Genomic DNA, 17,759 nt, shown 5'->3' on the forward strand with positions numbered 1-17,759 from the left:
CATAGAGTGATTGGAGTATCCCAGGTCAACGTAGAATTCATGACCCCCCTCAGGGTACGCGAGGCATGGAAAGCGGCTGAGCTGCTCCTTCAGCTCCTGCATAGCTCTGGACCCCAAGTCCAGGGTACATCCTTCTTCAATAACTTGACCAATGGTCGGGTGATCTCTGCATACTCATTTATGAACTGTCGGGAGTAATTGCATATTCCCAGAAAGGAACGAAGTTCTGTGAGATTGGTGGGTCGTTTCAGCTGTTGTAAGGCCTGAACTCGCTTCTTCTGAGGTCGCAGACCCTCAGCAGAAATTTCATACCCTAGGTAATTCAGAGATTTCTTGCACCATTGTCCTTTGGCCAATGTCAATTTGGCTCCAGCATTTGTCAACTGTCTGAAAATGTGCTCATTCTCTGACAAATGTTCTTGAAAGGTAGGGCTTTTGATCAGAATATCATCCACATAGACTACAGTTCCTCGAGCTTCAGCATCTGGAAGTGCTTTGTGTAGGAAGATGTTGAATTCAGCTGGTGAATTGAGAAAACCAAAGGGAGTTCTGTTCCACGTGTACTGTTTCTTCCCAAAGGTGAAAGCCAGTTTATACTGATCATGTGGATGTACAGGTACGGTCCAAAACCCTGATGCCAAGTCTAAGCTGGTAAAATACTTAGCCCCCTTAATAGTAGCAAGACTCTGATCCAGTGGAGCCATTGGCCACCTGGACAACGGTACTCGCTTATTCAGCTGACGGTAGTCCAGAGCAATTCTCCAGCTGTTGTTCTTTTTCAAGATGGGCCACAGAGGGGAGTTGTATGTGCTGTTGCATTGCCTAATGATGCCCCTGGTCTCCAAGGTATTGAGAATCTCTTGCACAGATTCATAGGAAGCCAATGGAATCTTATACTGGCACACAAAGACAGGCTTACTATTTGGTTCTGTAGGCACTCTGGTGACATGCAGGTCTGTAAGGCCATAGTCATACGAGTCTACAGCAAAAAGTTCCTTGTATTTGTACATCAACTCAGTCAACTGCATCTTCTCTGTGTCAGTAGTACAAGCATCAGCCTGTTCCACTTGATCTTTCACCATAGCATCAAACTCTGAGAAAGGTTGGTTGGATGGAATTTCCACTTGATCTTCAATGTCCGCATGCAGAGATGAGGTTTCAACAAAATTCACCACTCTAGACCTCTGGGGTAGAGACATCCTTCTGGACAAAATCAAGAAGTCATCTTCCAACTGCACCTGTGAATCCATTGCATCGTATGGCCACATGAACTCCAGAGATATGAGGCCTCTGGGAGAGGTAAACAGACTCTCAGTCTCCACCCCGGCAGGTGTTCCAAGAGGAAGGCAGCCTGCCAATAATAGGCAAACTTACCTCGACATCAGGAAAAGACTCTCCCACCAGAAATCCAAAAGGGTCTCCTTTAGACACAACAACTTCATCTGATTGCGGATTGGTGACCAACAAGTGGAAAGGAGCATCAGATACCTCCAAACATGGCAGAAAACCAATGGACAATGAGCATGAGGGTTGAAGTACACCACTTTGTCCAACAGACGCTGTCCCTGAGCAAGACGGAGCTTGATGGAAAAATCCCTCACTCTTGCCGGAATGATCACATCTTTATCACAGACTACTTCACAGACCTCGGTAATGGTGTGTCCAGACTTCAGGCTAACAGGCGTTGCCTCGGATTCCACGGGGCTGCCAGCAAGTCTACTCCACAAGACAAGGTTCACCAGATCCACATAAACTCCCAGTCGCACAAGGCAATCGGAGCCCAGGCAAAAGGGCTGTTGTAGGCCTTTCACAATTGAGAAGTGGTGGGTGAACGTCTTCTGTCCCACGGTCAAAGGGAGACTGCACATTCCCACGAGCGTCTTGGCACCTTGTCCAGGTACCTGCACCGAAGTGGAAGAACACTTACTGAAGTGAAGTTGCACAGACTTTTGCAGACGGAAGAACAGAGTGTCACTGATGAAGGAGACATCGCTAGGCAACAGCAAAGTGGACTGAAGTGTTTGGATGTCAGCTATCTGAACAGGAATGGTGAAAGCATCATCCTTTTGCTAGATGTCAGTCAACCGGCGAGGATGTGGTGTCTCATGACTGGAAGAGGATGCCGTGATCTCTTGAGGTATGTCTGTAGCATCATCTGGAGTGTCATGCGTGGTAGGCGGGTTATTCAGAACAATCTCCAACTTGTCATCATGGATGACGATGTCAGCTATCCGATCTGTCTGAACTTGGATTACTTCAGCATTCTGGACTTCCCCCCCTGGTGCACCACTCAACTGGATCTCCCAGGTGAGAGGGTTTTCTGTAGTCTGGAAATTAATACGATATGGAGAATCCCTAAGCCCCACAGAGCTGGAACCACTGACTCTGCTCATATGCCGTACCTTCCTATATGGAAGGGGACCTGTGACTTGAGCCCAGATGACTTCATGGTGATAATCCAAATCAGGACGCAATCTTTTTAACAGATCATTGCCAATTAAAAATTCTTCGCCAGCACTGGTGGTAATGATGACAGGGTGTTTGATACTCATCTCACCGAGCTGTAATGAAAGCCAAACCTGTCCCACAGTATCGATGCTCTGGTTGCCATAGGCCATTAGGGATAAATCGCAATGGAGTGACACTCAGCACATCCCGCTCCCCCCCTAGAGATGCCTCGAGTTTCTGAAACAGGCCTTGGGTAATCAAAGTCACCTCTGAGGCTGTATCCAGCAGACCCTGACAGGAAAATGTCTGTTGAATCAACAGCTCCACGGTATATCTGTAACCTTTAGGAGTAAGTTGACCCATAAAGTACCTGGTTTCCTTAATTGAGTCACATAATAGAGGCCCTTCCGGGTTTGAGGGGTGGACATCAGCCTGGGTCACAGGAGACTCATCACTGACAGCCGACACAGCTTCCACCTGCACTGTGGGCATGGATGGTGGTTAGGTGGATCCAAGCCTAGTCATGCCTGGTCTTCCTTAGGCATGGACAGAGGTTCCACCTCAACGGAGTTGACACTAGGCCCAGTCGTGATAGGCCCGAAAGGCTTCTCCTTGTTCTTTGAAAAGTTGCCTCCTCTGTTTTGTGAAGAGGATGGCTGAGGTGCGGCTTCAGAATTTGTTTGTTGCAGTTGCGCCAACAATTGCTCAATCTGTGCTTGCTGCTTTCTTATCTTATCCTGAGATCGCTGCCTTTTGTTAAAATGCTTCTTATTCGGGTCTTGTTGTTGTCCTTCACGTGCAGCAGGTTGTGCGGTGCCACCTGGCTGGCGAGGTTGGGTATTGCTAGGCCGTGATGGTGTCGACGGACTTGACACCTTGTTTTCCAGTGCAAGGATGGAGGTGACTGCACAAACACTGGGTTGAGGTCCCGGGCTGTGATGCTTTGATGCGGGTTTGGGTGCCTCCACCGTGGGCCGGGCGCGACACATATCAAAAACCTCATCTGCCTGTTTCAGAAGCTTGGAATAAGGTTCTTTCTGTTGTCCCGTCAAGTGAAATCTCACTCGTTCAGGCAGCCCTTTCAGAAAAAGATTTCTGAATTCACCAAATTCAAGATCCTTTGCGTCTGGTATGGCCTGCCCCTGGAAAAAGGCTTGCTTCAAGCGAAAGGCCCACTCACGCGGACTCTCCTTGGGACCACAGAGCATATTATAGGCCGCCTGTTTTGCTTCCGTGTCATCTGCAAACAGACCATATCGCTTCTTGAAAGCTTGTTCCACAGTAAACAGGTCTGGGCTGTCTTCCACTATAGCCTCCAAGTACACCTGACATTCTTCGTCAAACGTCCACTTCAGTAAAACCAGTTTATCTGACTCTGCAGTGACCTGTAAAGTTTACGTCCACTTCAGTAAAGCCAGTTTATCTGACTCTGCAGTGACCTGTAAAGTCTTAAAGATTTCATGGACTGACCGCAAATGAGCATGTATGGATACCTTAGAAGACTCCTTAAAAGGTTTGATCATAGTGTGAATAGTCATCATTGTTTGGGAGTGTTGTTCCCTAGAAAAAGTGTTATTTTTAAGTGTCTGGGTGGAATACCACTGCTCACCAGTAGGGAACAAACATGGTGGTGCGGGTGTACTGTTGATGTCATCAAGTAGTGCAGAGGGCTGTGACCTCATCAGTAGTTGCATTGTGCTGTGCCCTTCCTGGGAGCAGCATAGGACCAATTGTACCATGACTCTCATCAGTGGGCATAGTATTCCGGGACCTGACTGGTGGGAGTCTCTGCTTACTAGTGTCAGTGTCCTCATCGGGGGATACAGTGTTCTGTGACCGGACTGGGCGGAGCCTGTGCTCTGGCATGCAGTCAAAGGTCTGCGGACCAAGAGTACTGTACCGGGGAGGTGCTGTCAACTGAAAAGGATTAGACTCCTGCCCTAATTCATTACAAGGGACCCATTCAGGCAGGCAAAATTGTTCTAGTACAGGGCTGTGTGATCTCACGTCATCCCTATCCTGCAACTCCGTGGGTGTAGCAGTAGCCTCATCCACCAAGTCACATACCTCCTGCTTTTATACACATCTCTTTATCCTGCAAAGCCTGAGATAACTGCAGTGACAGTGTATTATTATTCTCCCAGGACTCCGCTAGTTCTCCTTCAGCTTTATGCCAAGCCTTCTGAGCAAAGCTTTGAGTCCCTTTCTCATGTTGTAACTCCCTATGCAAAGCAGAAATCATATCCTGATGCATTTCTCTCTCCTCCTGTTGCCGGGAGTGAGTGTGATTTACTTCTTTCATTCACAAACTTAAAGTTCGCATCACCTCCTCTAATTGATATGATTTAGCAGAGAGGGAATCATTTTTCAGCCTCAAATCAGTCTGTAAAGATTGGGCAGTCTGCTCCCAATGCAATCTGTCTTTCTCTAAAGTAGCACATTTGTCCTGAAGACCCACACATTCGGCGCATATACCATGATCATGGGAACTCTCAGGTTTGCTCTCAAGAGCCAATTGTAAATCAAGTCTCTCTTTCTTTAGGGCGTCAACTTCAGTCTGCAACTGCTGAATTTCGTTTTGCAATGTAGAGCGATTACAACTTGCACTTTCCATTTTGGCCAGCAGGGTGCATGAGAGCTCCACTAATGCTGGAACAGTCAATCTATGCTTTACCTTCAAGATTTGGTTTAAGACTATCTCATATGCTTTGAAACTTTGTGCGTCTTCTTTGCGAAATAAGGACAACATAGACTTCAGAGAGCCCTCCGTAAGTGTTTTAGACTGGCCCCCTGCCACCATTGCATCAAACACTGCTACTTCTAGAGGCGAGAGCCTATAGCTAGGTGCCGTCATACCAGTGGTGTGCTGGAGCCGGCTCGCACCGGCTCGCAAGAGCCGGTTGTTACATTTTTACAGCTCTTGCGAGTCGGTTGTTCCTGCAGGCGAGCCGGCTCCCAGGGGCGGTCGCAACATGGCGGTAATGGTTACTCTCCCTAGTACTGTGTTGTCAGCGGGGAGATCTGTCTGCCGGATGCACCCTCCCGCTCCCACGCACTTCCTGCTGCCAAGAAGGGGGCGGTTCTTCTAACTTGAGTCGTCGACGTCGCACGTTCCGTTTCTCCTTACCCCTTGCTCTAAGTGTGCGATGCGAGCGACCTGGCAGATCTGAAGGGTTGTTCTTCTCTGATCCATAAGTCCGGACTGGGGGGGGGGGGCTTTTGATGTTGTTGCCTGCTGTCAGAAGTGATCTTTGCGCCTCCGTGTGTCCTGCTGCTGCCCTTGTACAGGAGGTGACGGCTTGGAAAAGGGAAGGGTTGGCTTTTCTTTCACATGCCTCGTGTTTGGTGAAAAAAAAAAGGAAAGCGCAGCTGCATGCTGGTGCCTAACTTTTTGGGGGACTGCTGAAAGGCAGATTAAGGGAAGTGCCGGGGTTAGACCTGCTGGGGCCCACAGCTGAAATCTGACCCTCCCCATCCCTTTACAGCCCACTGGAAAGCTGTGTTTTCTTAAGCTTTAGGCAGGTTTGGGGGTCCCAGAGCAGTTGCCCGGTTTGTACCCCACTAGCACCGATCCTGCCTTTACGTTTACCTCCTTGGTAAGTTTTTGAAACTTTGGCATCTGAAGGGCAGATCGCCCGGGGTGGGCTGCAACATGTGCTGTGCCAGTCCCCCAGCACAGTATTTGCAAAACTAACCGGTGATGCGCCCAGGTATCGTCAAAGGATGCTGCTCTATTTTTTTCACCATCAAAATCGGCAATCGGATGTTCCCGCTGGGTAGAAAGTTGAATTGAACTGTGATTTTTGTGAGGTAACCTAAGGGGACACGTTTTTTTGTTATTATTATTTTATGTTGAAATTGTGTGTTTGAATGGAGACTCTGGAGGAAGCATTTCATTTGCATACATATGGCTGACATGATACTGTACAGGCTCTGCCGTGGACTTGGTGTTTTGTTTAGGTTTGATGTGGTACAGCACATTTCAAGGTGTTAATTTCTGCTTTTATCCTTTACTCTGCCTTGGACCTTTGCTTGTCTCTAGCACAAACGGGATAGCGGGTGGAAGGAAACATTGGGGAAATGCTGGAGAGGAGGCGGGTAGACGCTAGAGAGAGGTGGATGGAAGGAGAGATTGGCAGAAAATGCTGGAGAGGACGCCATCGGCCATGTGAAAAGAGACATCAAGTAACATAGTAACATAGTAGATGACAGCAGAAAAAGACCTGCACGGTCCATTCAGTCTGCCCAACAAGATAACTCATATTTGCTGCTTTTTGTGTATACCCTACTTTGATTTGTACCTGTGCTCTTCAGGGCACAGACCGTATAAGTCTGCCCAGCACTATCCTCACCTCCCAACCACCAGCCCTGCCTCCCAACCACCAGTCCTGCTTCCCACCACCGGCTCTGGCACAGACTGTATAAGTCTGCCCAGCACTATCCCCGCCTCCCAACCACCAGCCCCGCCTCCCGATCTTGACTAAGCTCCTGAGGATCCATTCCTTCGGCACAGGATTCCTTTATGCTTATCCCACGCATGTTTGAATTCCGTTACCGTTTTCATTTCCACCACCTCCCGCGGGAGGGGATTCCAAGCATCCACTACTCTCTCCATGAAAAAATACTTCCTGACATTTTTCTTGAGTCTGCCCCCCTTCAATCTCATTTTATGTCCTCTCGTTCTACCATCTTCCCATCTCCGGGAAGATGCTGGAGAGGAGGCCAAGTGGAAGGGGAGATCGGGGGGGACACTGGATATGCTGGAAAAGTAGATGGAGGATATACTGGCCACAGAAGAAGGTTGAAGGGGAGATCCTGGAAAAGTAAAGTAAAAAAATAAATGGAAAGGAAGCCCTGGAAACGGAGTTAAGAGGACAGATAGCAACAGAATCGGATACTGGGTCAGCATGATCAGAAAAACAAAGTCACCAGACAACAAAGGTAGAAAAAATCATTTTATTTTCATTATAGTGTTTGGAATATGTCCACTTTGAGAATCAGGTGCTCAACATTAAAAGTTTATATTTATTTACTTATTTATGGCATTTTATCCTACATTAAACATGAATTAGATTGGAACCTGGGATCATTTAATTTTTTTTTTCCTGGAGTAATGCATTGTCCCCCCCAGGCTCTCTACCCGGCTATAGCCAGCTCTGCAATTGGTGGTGGTGGGGGGGGGGGGGGCGCAGAGATGGACCGGGGAGAGAGCCTGTTGTTAAACATTTACCAGCACACCACTGCGTCATACTGACACTGTACGGACAGGAAAGTGAAAGAAAGAAAAAAAAACAGCTAGCAATTAACACAGCTAGTACAAACACACAAAAAAAAACCTGGTTCATTGCCAGGTCATAAATCTGGCAAAAGCAACAGATTTACGACTATCAGATAAGCTTCAACAGTCTTCAGTGAAAACACAGTAAGAGAAATTTAAACACACTGCTCAGACTTGTGCAGCTTAGGATTTTTTTTGTTTTTTTTTAAACAGAGAACTTACGGGTCTAAATTGTTATCAACTGAATGACATTCCTGGAACGCAAGCCCCCATTTGTAGGGTGAAAATATGTAATTAGGGCAATAATTATTCCCTGATAAAACTTATTACAAGGTTTCCGCTCAGTCTAGGGGAAATATTATAAAGAAACCTTGTGCTGGCACCCTGCCAGTGTTTTGTTCTTTGCCAAAGAACCAAAGCCACGTCACAGATGATAATTGTATATTATTTATTACAGGTAGAAAAATAGACACTCTGCAATAGCTTATATGAAAAAAAATATCTCTTACTGATAGGCACTAACAAAATATATTGTCTAACTACACTCTGATTATCCTGAGACTACGTACTGTAATGATTAGAACAGTACAAATGATATCCTAATGATCCTTATGAAACTTATCACATCTTATGCAAAATACACATTAGCAGCTGTCCCTGACCAAGAGCTGACATAAACCAGTCGTACTTAGATAAAACCACTGCTTAACCCCAGATCAGGAAATATATCACTGTGATCTTACCAGTGGCGTAGCCAGACTGCCAATTTTGGATGGGCCTGAACCCAAAGTGGGTGGGCACAAAATTTTCTCTCTACCCCCCTCCCCCAGCAAAATTTAGTCACGCTAATCAGATGCATTTGTCACACAGGGTAAAGTGCTGCTTTTCAGTGCATCAGATTTCAGACAATTTATTTAATAGCCTAATCCTTTTCAGTGAGCTTTCAGAGGCCAAAACCTCCTGCCTCAGGTCAGTATAATGCTGTTACGGTATCCTCTCCTGACCTAAGGAAGGAAGTATTGGTCTCTGAAACTTTATTAACACCATATTACTTTATCCTAAATTAAAAATACAATTATTTTCTCTACCTTTGTTGTATGGCCATTTACTTTTTCTCATTGTGTTGCTCCCAGTCTCTAGATTCTGCTTTCCTTCATTTTCGCTTAACTCTTCTGCCAGGGTTTCCTGGCCATTTGTCATTTTTCTCTCCTTTTTCTTTGCTTTCTTCAATATTTTTCTGCCTCTCTCTCTCTCTGTCCAGATTTAATTCATTCTTATTATCCATTCTTTAATTTCCTTCATCTACTTATGGCTTTTCATCTTTTTCTCACCCTTGTTCTCCCCATGCCCCTTCCTCTTATTCTCCAGTCTTTCACTACTCTCCTTTTCCATCCAGCAGCTCTCTTCTTTCTCTCCCCATCCTTCCAGTGTCTCCCCTCTCTCTCCCCATCCTTCCAGTAGTCTCCCCTCTTTCTTTCTGCATCCTTCCATCCAGTGTCACCACTTTCTCCCTACCCTTCCATTCAGCGTCTTCCCTCTTTCTCTCCCCATCCTTCCACCCATCTACCCTCTCTCCTGATCCTTCCATCTAATGTCTCTCTCTCCCTCCTTCTAACCAGTGTCTATCTCTCTACCCTTTTCTGTTCAGTGTCCCTTCTCTCTCCACATCCTTCCAGTCTCGCCCCTTTCTCTCTGCATCCTTTCATCCATCTCCCCTCTTTCTCTCCCCATCCTTCCATCCAGTGTCTCTCTTCCTATCCATCCGTTTTCCCTCTTTCTCTGCCATCCTCCCATCTGTTTTCCCTCTTTCTCTCCCCATCCTTCCGTTTTCCCTCTTTCTCTGCCATCCTCCTATCTGTTTTCCCTCTTTCTCTCCCCATCCTTCTGTTTTCCCTCTTTCTCCCCAGTCCCCATCCTGCCATCTGTTTTCCCTCTTTCTCCCCAGTCCCCATCCTGCCATCCGATTCAGGCCCACCCGATTCAGGCCCGCCAGCCCCAGCTACAAAAAGAAGAAGCGCTCAGCTGATTGAGCTGAGCGCCGCCACCAACGCTAAAGACGAGAAAAAAATGTTTAAAAAAAAAAAGCGCGGCACCGCAAGCAGCCTCGAAGCATTGGCTGCTGGCTCTGCAGGCTCCTCCCGTCTCTTACGTCACTGCCCCTGCTTCGCTCCAGGGGCAGTGACGTAAGAGATGGGAGGAGCCTGCAGAGCCAGCAGCCAATGCTTCGAGGCTGCCTACGGTGCCGCGCTTTTTTTTTTTTTTTACATTTTTTTCTTGTTGTTAACGTTGGCGGCGGCACTCAGCTCAATCAGCTGAGTGCTTCTTCTTTTTGTAGCGCCGGCCCTGCTGCTCAACAGGAAAAGCAGCAGTGGCCGGCAATGGGAGCAATGGGAGTGGGCGGGCCAGAGCTGAAATTGGGTGGGCCTGGGCCCACCCAGGCCCACCCGTAGCTACGCCCCTGGATCTTACCATGCTGTCCTGATTGACGGCTTTGGATAAGACCGGAGCAGAACCTCCCCAGACGCTATCTTAGCTGTCTGTGTCTTATGTAGTGCAGGTCTTTATCAGCAAACAAGCAGGTTCCCGTCTCTCCATTGGTTATCAGAACCAATATCTCTGCCACAGGTATTTGCACCAGTTATGCAGGTCACAAGGTTGGTATCATACAGACTCTAGCTCACCCCGAGCCTTGCTGGATTTCTCAGGTCCTTCACAGGTACTCCTCCGAGGGTCTCCGACAACTTTCTTCTCTCACTCTCTCCCCGTTCTTTCCAGATCTCTCGGGTGATAGCCTGGACCAATTCTCCTCCCATACAGTACAGTGCATGGGTTAGAAGAGTTCTTTGTTTTGTGACCTTGGAGATGGTAACTTCTGGTGCCATGAGTATGACTCCCTTCCCAGTGTCTCAGAGATAGAAGGGGGATGGTTGGAACACAGAATGTCTTTGGCTTCAGCAAGCCTGTCAGTGATTTTCCACAAGCTGAAGCTGGATCTTGCTGACACAGAGATGTTGCAGCAGCCATCTTATTATACCAAGATGTCATAGGCTTGTATAGGCCAAGACCAACTTAGGCTAGATCACAGGGAAATACCCCTACAGTACATTTGTGGGTAGTGGATTTGGGAGGGGGGCTTGGGGGGCTCAGCTCCCAAAGTAAGGGAGCTATGCACGTGGGAGCTTTTCTGAAGTTCACTGCAGTGACCCCTAGGGTGGCTGGTTGGTGTCCTGGCATGTCAGGGGGCCAGTGCACTAAAAATGCTGGCTCCTCCCATGGCCAAATGCCTTGAATTTGGCCGGGGTTTGAGATGGCCGACATAACTTTCCATTATCGCTAAAAAATGAAGCCGGCCATCTCTAACTCCGGCCAAATCCAAGGCATTTGGCTGGCCGGAACTGTATTGTCGAAACAAAAGATGGCCGGCCATCTTTTTCAAAAATACGGGTCTGACCAGCTGTCTGCGGCGCTGCCATAATACATCGCCGGCCATGTATTTCGCTGGCGACGTTCAATTATGCCCCTCTATACCTCAGAGAACATCCAGTTTAGATGATTGAAAAAAACACTCCCAAAAGTGCATCTTTATCCTGTAAGAAAACAAACGTAACTGGGAGAGGCAGTCTCTCTACAACTTTTTGCTGTGCTCAAGAGAATTCCCAATCTGTTGGCAAAAGCTGATTTATTTCTCAAAATCTGTGACCAATAAGCTGGTGGTGTCCAGTCCAAGCCATATAACCTTATGCACAGGAGAAGAAAGTGGTTATATTTAATTGCTCAATCTCTTAAGTTATTCTTCATTCAGTTACTGACTGTACAACGTGTTTGAATGATAATCAAATGAACATAGTGTACCAATGTTCCCGGATTTCTATATTGACATCCTAGTTGAGCACTTGAATACATTGAGCATTTGAAGTAGAATAAAGGAGCAGGCTGGATACAGCCTTACTCATTCCACCTGTCTGCACAATTCAGGTCCCAATTTTTTAAATCCAACTACCAGACCCTCAGGCTCCTTTCCCAATCTTTTTCAAGTTCTTACTTGTTACCATAACATCTTCTCTTCCTTTATGCTCACATATCTAATACTTTCCACTTTTGAACAAGCTACTCTATTACTGTACTCATTTCTTTCCACCCACTATTAAAAGTAAACATCTCTGTTCTAACATGCAGTTCAAGCTTTTCTGTGTTTGCTTAATCACAGCTGTTCCTAATATATTGTAATATTCACACTTGGCCACTGTATGGCAGTGACCGGAAAAGGGGCTAAACTTTGAAGGGGTTGGAGGATGAGGGTAGTACAGGGGTGCAAGTTCATGCTACTGAGGCTGGCAAGAAAGAAAGGTGGATAAGCCACTAGGAGGCAGGAATCAGCAACTGGAGAAAAGACCTTAGTGAACCTTGAAACTAAGGGGTCCTTTTACTAAGGTGCGCTGAAAAATGGCCTGCGCTAGTGTAAGGCACTTGTTTTGGATGCGTACAGATCTATTTTTCAGCATGCCTGTAAAAACTACCTTTTTTTGGCCGAAAATGGATGTGCAGCAAAATAAAAATTGACGCACGTCCATTTTGGGTCTGAGACCTTACCGCCACCCATTCATTTAGTGGTAAGGTCTCACGTGTTAACCGGGCGGTAATTGTCTACATGCGTACAATGTCGATTACTGCCCGGTTAGAGCTGCATGCTGGAAAATAAAATATATTTTCTGGCGCGTGTAGTGGATGCATATAAAAAATGAAATTACTGCCCGGGCCATTCAGTAGCTGGGTGGTAGTTCAAAATTGATGTTCATTGTGCGCGTAGGCGCCACTGTGGCTTAGTAAAAGGGCCCCTAAGACTTTTACCACTGCCACCACACAACAACTAGCTTACGCAAGGGAAATATCACTGGTCAGAAAAACTCCAGTGTCCCACTGTGCAAGCATTACAGTCTATGTAGCAAATTGCTTCATAAAAAATTCTCTCTCAACATATTCAATATATTCAAACAAACAGTACTTAACGTTCCATAAACCCAGTGCACGTAGTGTTTCTCATACAGGTAGAGCTTCCATCAACATCCAGGCAATAAGACGTAGAAGAGCCGGCAAAATGCTGGTGAAGCAAATCCTCTGGCATGTCTAAGCATTGCTGTAAAGGAACAATTACAGATTTCCAACAGAGGCCCTGTGTTGCTTCTTCAGGGGAATCAACTTCACAAACCAAAAACCGGCACGTTCACAAGAGGGTGGCACTAACAGTTTTATGGCACTTAAAGATCATACATGTGGAAACGGCACCCCAACATAATAGCCCTGACAAAAAAGCCCCTAACAAAATAGCCCTTGACAAAATGGCCCCTCCCACAAAATAACCCTTGACAAAATAGCCCCCTAAAAAAAAATAACACATCACAAAAAAAAGGTGATAAACTATAAGTGAAATCTTCACTGATAAAGACTCCTACCAACATTGCATTGTATAAAACATATGAATAAACAAAATTCTGTAGCTTCCAAGTAGTATTTAATATGAATTTGAGAAAATTTTACTTCACTCAACGTATAATTAAACTCTAGAATTCGTTGCCAGAGAATGTGGTAAAGGCGGTTAGCTTATCAGGATTTTAAAAAAGGCCTGGACGGCTTCTTAAAGAATAAGTCCATAGACCATTTTTAAATTGACTTGGGGAAAATTCACTGCTTATTTCTTGGATAAGCAGCACAAACTGTATTGAACTTTTTCTGAATCTTGCTAGGTATTTGTGACCTGGATTGGCCACTTTTGGAAACAGGATGCTGGGCTTGATGGACCTTTGGTCTGTCCCAGTGTAGCAATATTTTTGTACTTATGTACTTATCTTTTCTGCTGTTTAAGGAAACTATTCTTCTATCAACATGCTAATGAAAATATATATATATACTAGTAAAAAAAGGTCCGTTTCTGACACAAATGAAACGGACGCTAGCAAGGTTTTCCTCGGACTGCGTATGTTTGAGAGCGTGTGTGTGAGAGTGACTGTGTGAGAGAGTGAATGTGGGAGTGTGTATGTGTGACAGAGAGAGTGAGTGTGGGTGCGAGTGTGTCTGTGAGAGAGTGTATGAGAGAGAGTGTGTGAGACAGATAGACTGTGAGAGTATGTGTGCGATACACAGACTCTCTGTGAGACCAAGAGAGTGTATGAGATTGAGAGAGTGTTTGAGAGTGACTGTGTGACACATAGAGAGTGAATGTGATACAGTGTGAGACATAGAGTGTGTTAGAGACAGTGTGTGAGAGTGAGAGAAAGACACAGACTGTGAGAGAGAGAGAGAGAGAGAGAGAGAGAGAGACAGATACCAACCCTCCCTCTCTGGTCTGAGGACTCCTCCCCCTTCCATCTCTGGTCTGAGGACTCCCTCCCCCCTCCCTCTCCCCTCTCAGGTATCTGGACCCCCTCCCCTCTGGTCTAAGGACCCCCTAACCCTCCCTGGTCTCATGACCCCCTCCACCCCCCCCCCTCTCTGGTCTCAAGACCCCCTGCAACCCCCTCTCCTCAGGTCTCAGGACCTCCTCCCCCTCTCTGGTCTCAGGACGAGAGAAGCAGCTGCAGAGCCAACAGCCTATGCGGCGATCTCGGGGGAGGGTGGAGTGGTGGTGACCTGGGGGGGTGAGCGGCGACGGCGACAACTTTGGGGGGGCGTGGCAGCGAGGGAGATTTTGGTACGTGTGGAGGAAGGGCTGAAGCTGCTCCTACAACGTTCCAATGTCTCTGTGGTAACCATCTCCTGATGTCAGGCAAGCAGGCTTCTACTGCGGGAGAGTGACGTCAGGAGATGGTTATGAATGCAGGTAGCCTCATTGGAACGTTGCAGGAGCAAATTATTACATTAGATATTGTCATCATTTTCATAGTCTTACCAACCTTATTCTGTTTGACAAGGCAAGATTATTTGGAAAAAAATGCATTGCCAAATTCTGGGCAGCCTGATCGGGCACATTTATCGAGGGGGGGCTATATTGTCAAGGGCTATATTGTGGGCAGGCCGTTTTGACAGTGGTCATTTTGTCAGGGGCTATTATGTCTGGAACGTTTTTGTTCGGAGCTTTTTTGATGGGGGCCATTTTGTTGGGGCTATTTTGACCAAGTACCTGTGGAAACATTTTGTGGTGTCTGAAGTTTCTTAACCAGCTTATTAGAAACTCCACAATATAGACTATTACAGTAATCTAGGTGTGAGAGAATTAAAGCCTGTACTAATACAGAAGAATGTTCTCCTAAAAATAAAGATCTAATAGTACGAAGCTGTTGCAACCTAAAAAAATGTCATCACATTGTGAGATTTCCCCAATTCAATCTGATTTTGACACTCATGCTCTCAAATGGAATCACCCACATTTCTAGAATGGCCCTCCTGATGTGTTGTTCTATGTTGGTTGAGCAAATTAGGTGACCCATCTTCAAGATCAGCCTATGGTCTGGAAATTAACCCACATGGGTGTATCAGATCTCTGTGCAATGTCATTTATGACCCATACTTTGTTTCTGGGGATATGATAGAGACGTTTAAATACCTCAGAGGCGTCAATGTACAGGGGGTGAGCCTTTTTGAAAGGAAGGAAAACCCTGGAATGAGAGGGCATAGGAAGAAGTTGAGAGGAAATAGGCTTAGGAGGAATCTAAGAAAATACTCCTTCACAGAAAGGCTGCTGGATGCATGGAATGACCTCCTATTGTACAACTTTGATATCAGCTACAAGTCTGACAAGATCAACATAGATGCTGATGGGCTATCTAGGAGGTCGCATGGCCCCATCAAGAACATTGAGGAGTCTTTGAAATAGGAGGAATGATTATCTCGGATGATGTCTTACATGAAGATGGATCAACAGGATATGGATACTTTAAGGTGGTGTACCAAGCTGTATTTTCCCTGACACAAGCCTTAGGAGACGTGGGAAGTGACACCATAGTTATAGCACTACACTCAAATTCTAGTAGCCCTTCTATGGCACTGGTGGAATCTCTGCCTGCAGGAGAAGATTCTGGTCCAGATGTTATTGATACCCCAGAGCTATGGCCAGGACAGTCTACGTTGCCAGGGTTTCCTTTGGATGACTGGAGGGTGTTGCAAAGAAAAGATTTTACTTGTCTCAAGTTATAAGGATGCTAGAAATGGATGAGAAGCACAGGCACAAGAGCAGAAGCCAAGAATATTAAGAAGTAGCAGCTAACGAAAACAGAATGCAAATGACCAAATTTTTATTATAATGTGAATGCGATACAATGCACTACCGTTTACGACCCCATGCACAAAAGCAGTCCCTACCTTTACCGTGGAAATTTTAATGTGAGGTGTGGACCTGCAGGTCAGTGGTGTACCAAGGGGGGGGGGGGGGGCGGTCCACCCCGGGTGTAGGCCGCTGGGGGGGGTGCCGTGCCGTGTGCCTGTTGCCCTGTCTCCGAGTTCGCATGTGTTCACTGCTCCCTCTGCCCCGGAACAGGTTAATTCACCACTACTACTACTATTTAGCATTTCTATAGCACTACAAGGTGTACGCAGCGCTGCACAAACATAGAAGAAGGACAGTCCCTGCTCAAAGAGCTTACAATATAATAGATAAAAAATAAAGTAAGCAAATCAAATCAATTAATGTGTACAGGAAGGAGGAGAGGAGGGAAGGTGGAGGCGAGTGGTTACAAGTGGTTATGAGTCAAAAGCAATGTTAAAGAGGTGGGCTTTCAGTCTAGATTTAAAAGTGACCAAGGATGGGGCAAGACGTAGGGGCTCAGGAAGTTTATTCCAGGCGTAGGGTGCAGCGAGACAGAAGACGCGAAGTCTGGAGTTGGCAGTAGTGGAGAAGGGAACAGATAAGAAGGATTTATCCATGGAGCGGAGTGCACGGGAAGGGGTGTAGGGAAGGACGAGTGTGGAGAGATACTGGGGAGCAACAGAGTGAGTACATTTATAGGTAAGTAGAAGAAGTTTGAACAGGATGCGAAAACGGATAGGGAGCCAGTGAAGCGACTTGAGGAGAGGGGTAGTATGAGTAAAGCGACCCTGGTGGCAGACGAGACGGGCAGCAGAGTTTTGAACCAATTGGAGAGGGGAGAGGTGACTAAGTGGGAGGCCAGCAAGAAGCAGATTGCAGTAGTCTAAACGAGAGGTGACAAGGGTGTGGATGAGGGTTTTGGTAGAGTGCTCGGAAAGAAAGGGGCGGATTTTACGGATGTTGTAAAGAAAGAAACGACAGGTCTTGGCGATCTGCTGGATATGAGCAGAGAAGGAGATAGAAGAGTCAAAGATGACCCCAAGGTTATGAGCTGAGGAGACAGGGAGAATGAGAGAGCCATCAACAGAAATAGAAAACGGGGGGAGTGGGGAGGTGATGTTATATCAGTTTTACAAAGCTAATGTTATAGCATTATTTATTGAACTTTATAATCTGTTGTGAGGGGTCTGAAAGGAGTCTAGTTCCGGTAGTGCCAAAACAGGGACGGGGGAGAAGTTTTCCCTTTAGATGTAATGACTCTCCTTCACTAATTCCTTCTAGACAAAAAGTTCGCTCTCTAGTGTCAAAAACCCCAGTGAAACCACTAGTTAGGGGAGGAAACTACCATCCCCAGAAACCACTGGGACACCAGCAGGACTCTCAGGAAATGGAGGGAGGAGTGAATGATTGGGAAATCAGTTCTGATCGAGGGAACGAGCAGGAGCTGGGGGAACCATGGGCGGAGGAAGACATGGAATGGGATAAAGAGGAAATAGGGGAAGAGGGGGAGGAGGAGTGCATGGAGGTCTCAGGTCTTGCTCAGACTCCAGCAGGAAAGGTAAAAGGTTTTTGTTAATAATATGGACAGGACCATATGACCATAGTACAGGCTGATCAATAACCTGTACAATTGTGTGCTGTGCTAGGCCTCAAAAGGTTAAATGGTCAAACAGTATCTTGCTTGCAACTGAGTACATTTACTGGAAATGCTTATGAGACAGATGGTATCGAGGCCTTAGTAACACAGACCAACAAGGAAGGAAATCTGGATTGCAAGCAGTTTAATAAGGAACCGAA

The 17,759-nt window shown here is 46.4% G+C and overlaps 1 protein-coding gene across 1 annotated transcript in view; it reads left to right on the forward strand.

The window, feature by feature from the left end:
* Positions 1–17,759, forward strand: part of LOC115475486 — a 406,432-nt gene that overhangs the window by 264,422 nt on the left and 124,251 nt on the right. The gene's annotated exons all lie outside the window — the stretch shown is intronic.

The sequence above is a fragment of the Microcaecilia unicolor genome, chromosome 8, assembly GCF_901765095.1.
Source record: "Microcaecilia unicolor chromosome 8, aMicUni1.1, whole genome shotgun sequence".
In the NCBI taxonomy this organism is placed as follows: Eukaryota; Metazoa; Chordata; class Amphibia; order Gymnophiona; family Siphonopidae; genus Microcaecilia; species Microcaecilia unicolor.